Genomic DNA, 8,325 nt, shown 5'->3' with positions numbered 1-8,325 from the left:
CGCTCCAAAAAAGGCAAACGCGGACGTTGTAATAGTTTTACGAGCGCCGTAAAGTGCGCCACGGCGTGCCGAGGTTCACTGGCCCTGGGGATGATCCTGGGGCTGTGTTGGAGCGTCAAGTTACCTCCGCATAGCGGATATTTATCAAAACACTAGTAGATGATCCGCCGAACTAGCCAACAAATTGTCGGTGATGCCCCGTGGTGCATAAATTGGACGTCAACATCAATTTACACCCTGAGCTGACCTTTTGTAGGCTTTGCTGGCGTCGTGGCCGATGATGGCTGTCAACCTGTTTGAGGCGGCTTCCGGTTGACGTCTGATCACGATCGACGATCAGGACGAGCCTGTCCATAAATAACGATCGATCGATCGCCGAGAATCGGGTTTTTTCCCTAGGCTGGACGGTCGGGTTTTGTTCGATCTTTCTGGACCTCACGCCTGGCAACAAAGCTTGGAAAAGTTGGGCGCACTTCACATCCATATAGGGTGGCCGTGCGGAAACGCTCCTGATGCGGCCCTCTAATAATGGAACTCCTTGAAACCTTGAAATTAAAACTGATTATAATAATAGCCAAGCACATAACAAAAACATTACTTTTAGTGAATATTTTTTAAGCATTTCCCTTCAAGTACCTTCAATTCGATCTCCTTTCGATATTTTCCTCAAATTGGTAAAGACCAAAAAATTAAGTATCGTTATCGCAGCCAATACAGATTATCGTTGGAATTAACTCAAAGCAAAGTGGTCGACCCGAAAGGTGCATGATTGACTGGGTGGTTGAACGCAAACCCAATTCCTTGCCCAATGTTGGCCGCAAGACCGGCCAGCAATAAAGTTTAGCTCGTAATCGCGATTAAACTCAACACCTGCCGCCGCCGGTGGAACCCTATGATCAGTATCGCTCGGCAACATAAACTATTGGCAACCGAGAACCGCAACCGAGGCCCCGCCGGCGTGTGGCATGGGAACAAATTTGCAGCCGATCAACACACGATCGCACACGGGGAACACGGTCCGGATCGGGGGCCGAAGATTTATCGGGATGCATATTGAAAATTAAATTCAATTTTCAAACATCCCCACTCGGCGGGCGATTAAGTTGCGGGCACGGCGGTGGCGCAGGGTGACGAACGGGCGATTATGTTTACATAGCCCGCCATACCGGCGGGTGGGGGGGAAGCGAACGGACCGACCGACGGAGTCCTCACGCGGCGCGCCAACAGGCTACATAAATTTGTGCCCACGATGTCCGGTGGCGTCCGGGGAGAGGGCAAAACTGCAAACTCGCGAACAACATAACACCCATCACATCGTATCGCACCGGAGGAGGGTTTCCCGGCCATTCCGCAGGAAGAAGAGCCCGCGGTCCGGAAAGAAACCGAACATCAGCAGGAGATGTGCCGGTTGTGTGGCTCCCAGCCAAAGAGTAAATAAAAATATCCAAATTAGATCTCCGCTCGGCTCGGAAGGAAGATTTATAGATTTTTATTCAATTTTGCACCCAACGGAAAATCATACGGTTACGGTCAATGGGCACCGATCCCTGGCGGCGGCGGCCTGTGGACCTGGTCCATGGTAAACATAACGCGCACGAGGTGCCGAGACGACCCTTCGACGTTGGCCCAAAATTGAATTTTCATAACCGACAACGGCGCTGGTGGATAAATCAATTTGTCCGCGCGAAGATCGCGCGAAGGACGAATCGGTACGGGACGGATTGTTCGCCCAGCCTCTTGGATGATGAATTATAATGCTAATTAAAATATAATCTACTTTAATCGAGCGAAGCGGGCGAGTCCTTGCGAAGGTCCCGAGCCGGGCCGGGTAGACGGATTAGCCATCGGCACGAAAGGCCGGCGTCGGATTCCGTGGAATTGGACACGATTCAGCTGTCGTCGAGCCGGGCCGGGCCGGACTGGGGGCGCTCAGCGAGCGAGGACGTGGGGCCAACCATCACGCCAAACCATCATGTCTGTGGCCGAAGTCACAGGATGACTGGGGTTCGGTGCTGTCGTTGTCTTCTTTTCGCGTTCGGTCGCATTCCGTCTGGGGCTCTCCGAGAGCGAGCCTTCGGGCGGTCACGAAAATTGTTTATTTTAGCTAAACATGCCACCTCGGCCGACCGAGGGCACAGTACGCCACCAGAGCAGCCATTGCGGGATTTGTCTGGTGCCGGGTTTTTCGGATAAGCATTCTGGGCACCGAATAAACCACCGAAATTCCGTGCAGCCGGGAGTGGCGCGAGGACGCGAGGGTTTTATGTTGATTGGCGGCCACGGCGTTCACGGAAGCCGCAAAGTGCCACGGGCTTTTGTGGGTCTGGTCGGTTTCGGGCCCAAAAACGACCGAGCGAAGCTGTGCAGCTGCCGTGCGCGCGCGAATGGCACAGCCGAGCCGAGGATCAATTTATTTATTTTAATTTCCAACCGACCTGCAGGCTGCGATTTTTTGTTTTTGCCCCCGAACATGCTTTTCGGGTTGAGGTTTATTTATTTTTACGCGTTCCTTTATCACGGCCACGACTGCGGACGCTACGGTGAGTTGTGTTTATTGAATTTCCATTCGGAACGGGAAACGTAGGCCAATCTGCGGAAGAAACGTTCTTCGAATGACACTGTTTTGGTTAGGGAAAGTTTTTAAATAAGTTATAGGAAGAATTTGTTTTGTAAAGTTTGAGTCACTGATAAATTATAATCCGCGGTCTACTATTTTGTGGTCTTTTCCTTAGCTAATACAAGCTTCGAAACAGTTTTTAAGTTATCATACTCTGCTTACAACATTTGTGATCGGAAATGGATCAGGAATCATTTATGTTCGTTCAATGGAAAAAGAGTAGGATCGGACCGAAGGCTAATTTAAGCACTACCCTACTGCTTGCTGTGATTATGAATGAATGAATCTCGCTCCTAAGAGGAAGTGACACGCCCGTCACTTACCACGAGCAACCTTCCCAACATCATATTACAAAACCCAGGCCGGTCACGATCGCAACGGCACGCTGCACCCGAGTGTGCATAGTGGGGCACGTCTCCTGGACGTCTCACTCCATCATTAGCCACGGCACACCGGCCACGAGCAGCGAGAGCTAATAGATTAAACGGTTCGATAGTAATTTATTCCAGGCTGTTGGCCGCGGAACATGCAAAACATGCACCGGCAAGCCTGCCCCGGGGGCCCGCAACAGATTTATCTATCCCGAGGGCGACGACGACGAGGACGACGAGGACGCGATCGCAATAAATCACCTCACTAACGACGCCTAATGATTGCAGATAAAGCGTGATTTAAAGTATCAGTCCGCGTTGGCAGTCGGGTGAAAATTAAAAGGTTATTATGCACTGCTATCCCACCTTCATCTCGGGGGACAGTTCGCTCCTTGCGTCCGGCCGTTGACGTGACCAACATCGCCGGCCGAACGGCCGGCTGCGAAATCTCGGCCACAGCATTTCCCAGCGTGCTGCCGACACAGGATCTCGTAGGCGTTCTGACCGGCAGCTGCTGCCGTGCCGTGGGCTCGCGAAAGTGTCACGAAACGCCCCGTGTACGGCTTCACACGCTCTCCAGTTCCATTAGCGAGCGGGCGCGACGTTGGCCACCCCTTATGTTGGCCCTCTATTTGCGACTAATGCTGCCCGCTCGGTTGGGTTTATGAGTTTGCGCTCAGCAGTCACGCGCTGGGGAGCCACGATCGAGAGCCTATAATTGCGCGGCAAATTGTGATTAATTTGTGCCGGAGTAAAGCTGGATTGGCAGCCTCTGGTGGCATGTGGTTGTGTAGTGCGTCTGTTCGATGAACTGGGCACTGAGCATGTTCAACGGCCTTTCCAGTCCGGCTCGAGGTTATGATTTTTCAATCACGATCAGTAATTGATGCATTGTGGCTGCATCTTCTGACCCTCTTTTGCCATTGCTTTTCATGATTTAGTTTTTGTCGGACGAAAGAACCCGTGAATAGAATGCATCCTTTAAGAATGCCATCAATTGCTCAAAGGCTCCCTTAAATCGTGGCCCTCCTTAAAGTTCATGCACCGTTTGCTCAACAGTAAAACGTACGCCATTACGCTCGCTAAATGGGTTCGGAGGTGCAAATGGAGAAAATAAAACTCGGTGATCGTAGTTGATCATTAACTTTACGACCGGCTGCCAGTGTAATGGATCAGGTGGTCCGATCGGTTTTCTCTTCCACGGATAAATAATTGATATTTAAAATGGCATTCAGTGGGCAGGCGGACGCCCAGCGGAACGGAGCCCAGGATGAATCACGTCGCGCGCGCGGCCAGCCGGGAAACCGCCGGAAAACAAAAACCCCAGGATAAGCACCTGAAAGTAATTCCCATTTTTTAAGGGGCACCCGATTCCGGAGTCCGGAAATTGTACGTGCTCGGGTGGTTTAATTTCGCGCTGTAGCGCCTTAATGTTTCTCCCCCCGTTCGGTGCCGGCGGTGTTGCGCTCCGGAAGGCGCGAAGGCGCTGGCCCAATATTAGGAGCAGCGAGCATCCGTTTTGTGGTTTTTAATTTATTTTACTCATTTCGACGCGAACGCTTTCGCTCGGCTGAGCGGATTGTCTTGCGGTTTTTTGTGCCGGTATGCTGCCGTTCTGATCGCTTGCCGTCTTGCTAGCGTTGGGCAGAAAAGAGATGCTAAAGGATCGGTACAGACGGACCCTCAATTGTTTATAGTGAAGAGGACGTTTTAAGGGATTATTTACAGAGATTGACAAACGAAACATCATCGAAACGAGTCTACCAGCAGAGGCAGAATCAATCGCTCCGACTGGCAGTTGATGCGTCAGCCCAACGGTACACAAGCGCCGACCGCGAAAGGACGAACGTGGAAATTCATGCACCAAAAATCAGTAATCCAAAAGCGGACCGAAGTCGAAGACAATTGCAGTTCGCGGTGCTCGCCCATCGACCGACGCCATCGATTTCAGGCCACGTCGGCCGCAGGATAATTGAATCTTCAAACAACGTCTCGGCTCCGCTCCGCTTTTTATCCCCACATCCATATCCTGCCTCGAGTCTGGGGCGCCCTTTTTGAAAGTAGAGCAAAAGTTGGCTCCGTATTATTCCCGTGGTTTGTGTTGTTTTTGGTTTTTCCCCGAAGATCCCCCCAAAGCATAAATAATGGATTCTTTGGTTGTGCCGCCTCGCGCCGTATATGTGCAGCATAAAAGGCAGCGCCGATGGCCCCCCCAAAGCCCGGTAGGAGCGGAAAAATGGGAGGTCCAAGTTCAAACAAGCCGCAAGCGCCTCCAGGACTCAAAAAAAAAAAAAAATCCGAAATTCGCCGCCGCGAGAAAACGGCTGTCATAAATTATGAGCGACGTTCGATTGTGGCCCCAATTGCCCAAACGCAGTGGGCTTAGAGCTTTAATTGAAACATCGGTCAAAAGCACGGCAGCAAACGGGTTGCTTCAGTGGCACGGTGGCTGCCGGACATGTTGCGCGTGCGGTCCCGGTCAGAACCTTTCTCTCTCTCGCTCTCTCTCTCTCTCTCTCTCCGGATCGACTTCCACGTTTTTATTCCGCCAGAGTAATCGACATAAGCCGATGCCGTTGAAAGTGTATCGATCGTGCCGATGTAAACCACTCGTGAAGCGCGGATTAAGGACACCTTTCAGTGCGCGCACAAAGAGGCCTGTTCCGAGCGTCAATGTTTCAACTTGACCGCCAAATAAACCGATTTTCGATCAATACAAATCCGTACACCTCAATCGGAGAGTGAAAGATACTTGAAAAAATTAAGAATGAAAACGCGATAAAAGAAATGTTCTGCCCCGAGTGAGGATCGAACTCACGACCTTAAGATTATGAGACTTACGCGCTACCGACTGCGCTATCGAGGCATGCAGCTATGACCTCGTTCTAAACCGTGGCGTAGCCGAGCCACGAGGTCAACTGCACTTGAAAGGACAACCTTAAAAAGTATGCAACAAAAGTGAATCCTGCGTATCGGAGAGATTAATTAGATCCCCCTTTGACAGATCCCTTATATCAAATCTCTAGCAGAGCGTAGTTTCGATCTACGGACCTCTGGGTTATGGGCCCAGCACGCTTCCAACGCTTCCACTCTGCTCTGTGCCGGCTTGGGGCATATTTTTAGAAGCATCGAACCTATGCGGCGCGCGCGCACAGGGCCGTTCCGTGCTCCCAGAGGGAACCGCTTGGAATGAGTCAACGTGTGTTTTTACTTCCACACGGCGCAGTGTACGCCGTGTTATCGCTCGGGGCGCGCGCGTAAAAAGCATCACAGCGGGAGCGCGAAAAAGCGCATTAATTTACACGCGACAATCTGATTAAGATACAGGGCCGGACGATAAGCAGGCCCGGGCCGGCCCTGGTCCGGCTCTTACCGGAGGCTGATTGTTTTACGACTCGGAATGGCACTTTGGAGAGAACAACACTCAGAGCGCTTTTCGGTGGATCCCCACGGAACAGGATCCGCCCGGTCCGCGGCAGCTGTATTGTGGCCAATCGTTACATCTTCTTATCGCTTCCGCCCGTGGTTGGGGAGTGCGGCGGCGAAGCGACGGAATTCCTTTCCGCCAGACATGTCAGTTTGAGGTGCACCGCCCACTGGGGCACGCGGTCGGCTGACCGGCGACCGTCAAAAGGACTCGCGACTGGGCTACAGTTTTTGTCCATTAAAGTCCGGCCCGGTCCGCTCTGGCTATCGTAATCTGACTTGCGAAAACTCGCACCGGGACGGTTGTCAGAGGCCGGACACGGCCAGATAAGCGCGGCACGGTGGATCCGCCGCGCTCCGTCGTCGTCGTCGTCGTGTGCCAACTTCTCGCGGGCCGCAAATTCGGCTCGTTGCAAAACGAGAGGCGTGTTTCGCTTCGCTTTCGGGGGCCGAGGGTTCGTGATTATCAGCTGCTCGATCGGACGGCATTCGTGGACGGCGACCTGTCATGTTTCTAAGTTCCAGCTCCAACGGCACCGGCACCAAGAGATTTGAGGTGGATTTGACGGGACGCTGGATTGGCCTCCGCTTCCTCCAAAAAGGACGATGGCGACGACTACGGAACGTTTGGTGTTTTTGCGTACGAAATTTAACTCCAGGCAGCTGCTGCTGGGGTTTTAGAATAGGCGGCTCCAGATTGCCTCCTCACCAAGAAACACGTTTATCCCACGGGATCCCACAGCATCCCGTCGGCAGAAGGATTGTTACAATCGGTGGATACCGAGCCGCATTCGATGTATTATAAATGGCCATAATTGGTGAGGAGGTAACTCAACTGGTTGTTGCATTCCTCATTTAATTTTTATTTATTTAGTTAATCCAGTCCAGGATGTTGTTGACAATCCTCTGAAGGATGTGGCAAAGTTTTCTCAATTAAAAAAATACCGATGTACTATTATTCTGCCCCGAGTGAGGATCGAACTCACGACCTTAAGATTATGAGACTTACGCGCTACCGACTGCGCTATCGAGGCGTGTGCAGGACGTTGATAACAAAGTGCATCCGGTTGCTGTTCGGCTGGCCCAATCGATAACCGTTGCTGGGTGTTGCGGACAAATGCAGGAGGCACGTTTCCCATTGTGCGCTGGGCGTGCGCACCAATTCGCCGGCGTAGATAAATTAGATAATAATACGAATAACTCTATAAGGAGTGGTAAACGGGGCAGCCTGGTAGCAGCCGCCAGCACGATTGGCGGCACTGATGGGCGGTCGAGCACCACCAGCATAGCGGCAGCAGCGCCACGGGCCTCATAGGGAGCGGGCACGTGCGGCGTCACGACGCTTCGTGCCTCGTGGCGATGGAGGTCGTCGGTCGGCCGGTCGTGTGCCTCGACCACGCTGACGTCGAGGGGAGGCCGTTCGTGAAGCCGGTTGGGGGGTGGTGAGTCTATCAAGTGAATTGTGGGTCGCTAGAAGATCGCGCGTGCTGGCATGCACACGTGCCCCCGGTGAGCCTTTATCTGCAGGCGCGACCCACATACCCACGCGGCCCCTGATTGAACCAGTATTCAATTCCCAAGTGTTTATTAAATGTAAAGTTGATAAATTATTTAAACGATAATAAATGGTTGAGGTGGTCGATTGGTTGAGAGCGATCTTTACGAAGGAATCCTTTTACAACCAAGTATTGTATTAAAGTTACTTAGTAAGCACCTAGAGTGTTTCCGGTCACAGCACCAATATTAATGCTAAATATAATTTAAGACTTTAAGAACGACCATCGTACTTCAACGCACGCCACCGTACGGGGGGTCCTCATTAACCTCGCGTCAAATTGATTGCGCCCTTTTCTTCGTCGCGCTCGCACCGGCACCGAGCGTGGTGGCTTGTGCCAGGATCGTGCCTCGGCA

General features: G+C 52.1%; 2 non-coding genes across 2 annotated transcripts; both read right to left on the bottom strand.

The window, feature by feature from the left end:
• Positions 1-5,781: 5,781 nt before the first annotated feature.
• Positions 5,782-5,854, bottom strand: Trnam-cau (transfer RNA methionine (anticodon CAU)). The gene has a single exon. It is a non-coding gene; the product is annotated as a tRNA-Met (tRNA).
• Positions 5,855-7,375: 1,521 nt separating this feature from the next.
• Trnam-cau (transfer RNA methionine (anticodon CAU)) lies at positions 7,376-7,448 on the bottom strand. Its single transcript has one exon. It is a non-coding gene; the product is annotated as a tRNA-Met (tRNA).
• Between the last annotated feature and the right edge of the window lie 877 nt (positions 7,449-8,325).

This window comes from Anopheles bellator, chromosome 1 (genome assembly GCF_943735745.2).
Source record: "Anopheles bellator chromosome 1, idAnoBellAS_SP24_06.2, whole genome shotgun sequence".
NCBI lineage: Eukaryota > Metazoa > Arthropoda > Insecta > Diptera > Culicidae > Anopheles > Anopheles bellator.
The sequence above is the reverse complement of the archived record's forward strand: the minus strand, read 5'-3'. Positions and strand labels throughout refer to the sequence as shown.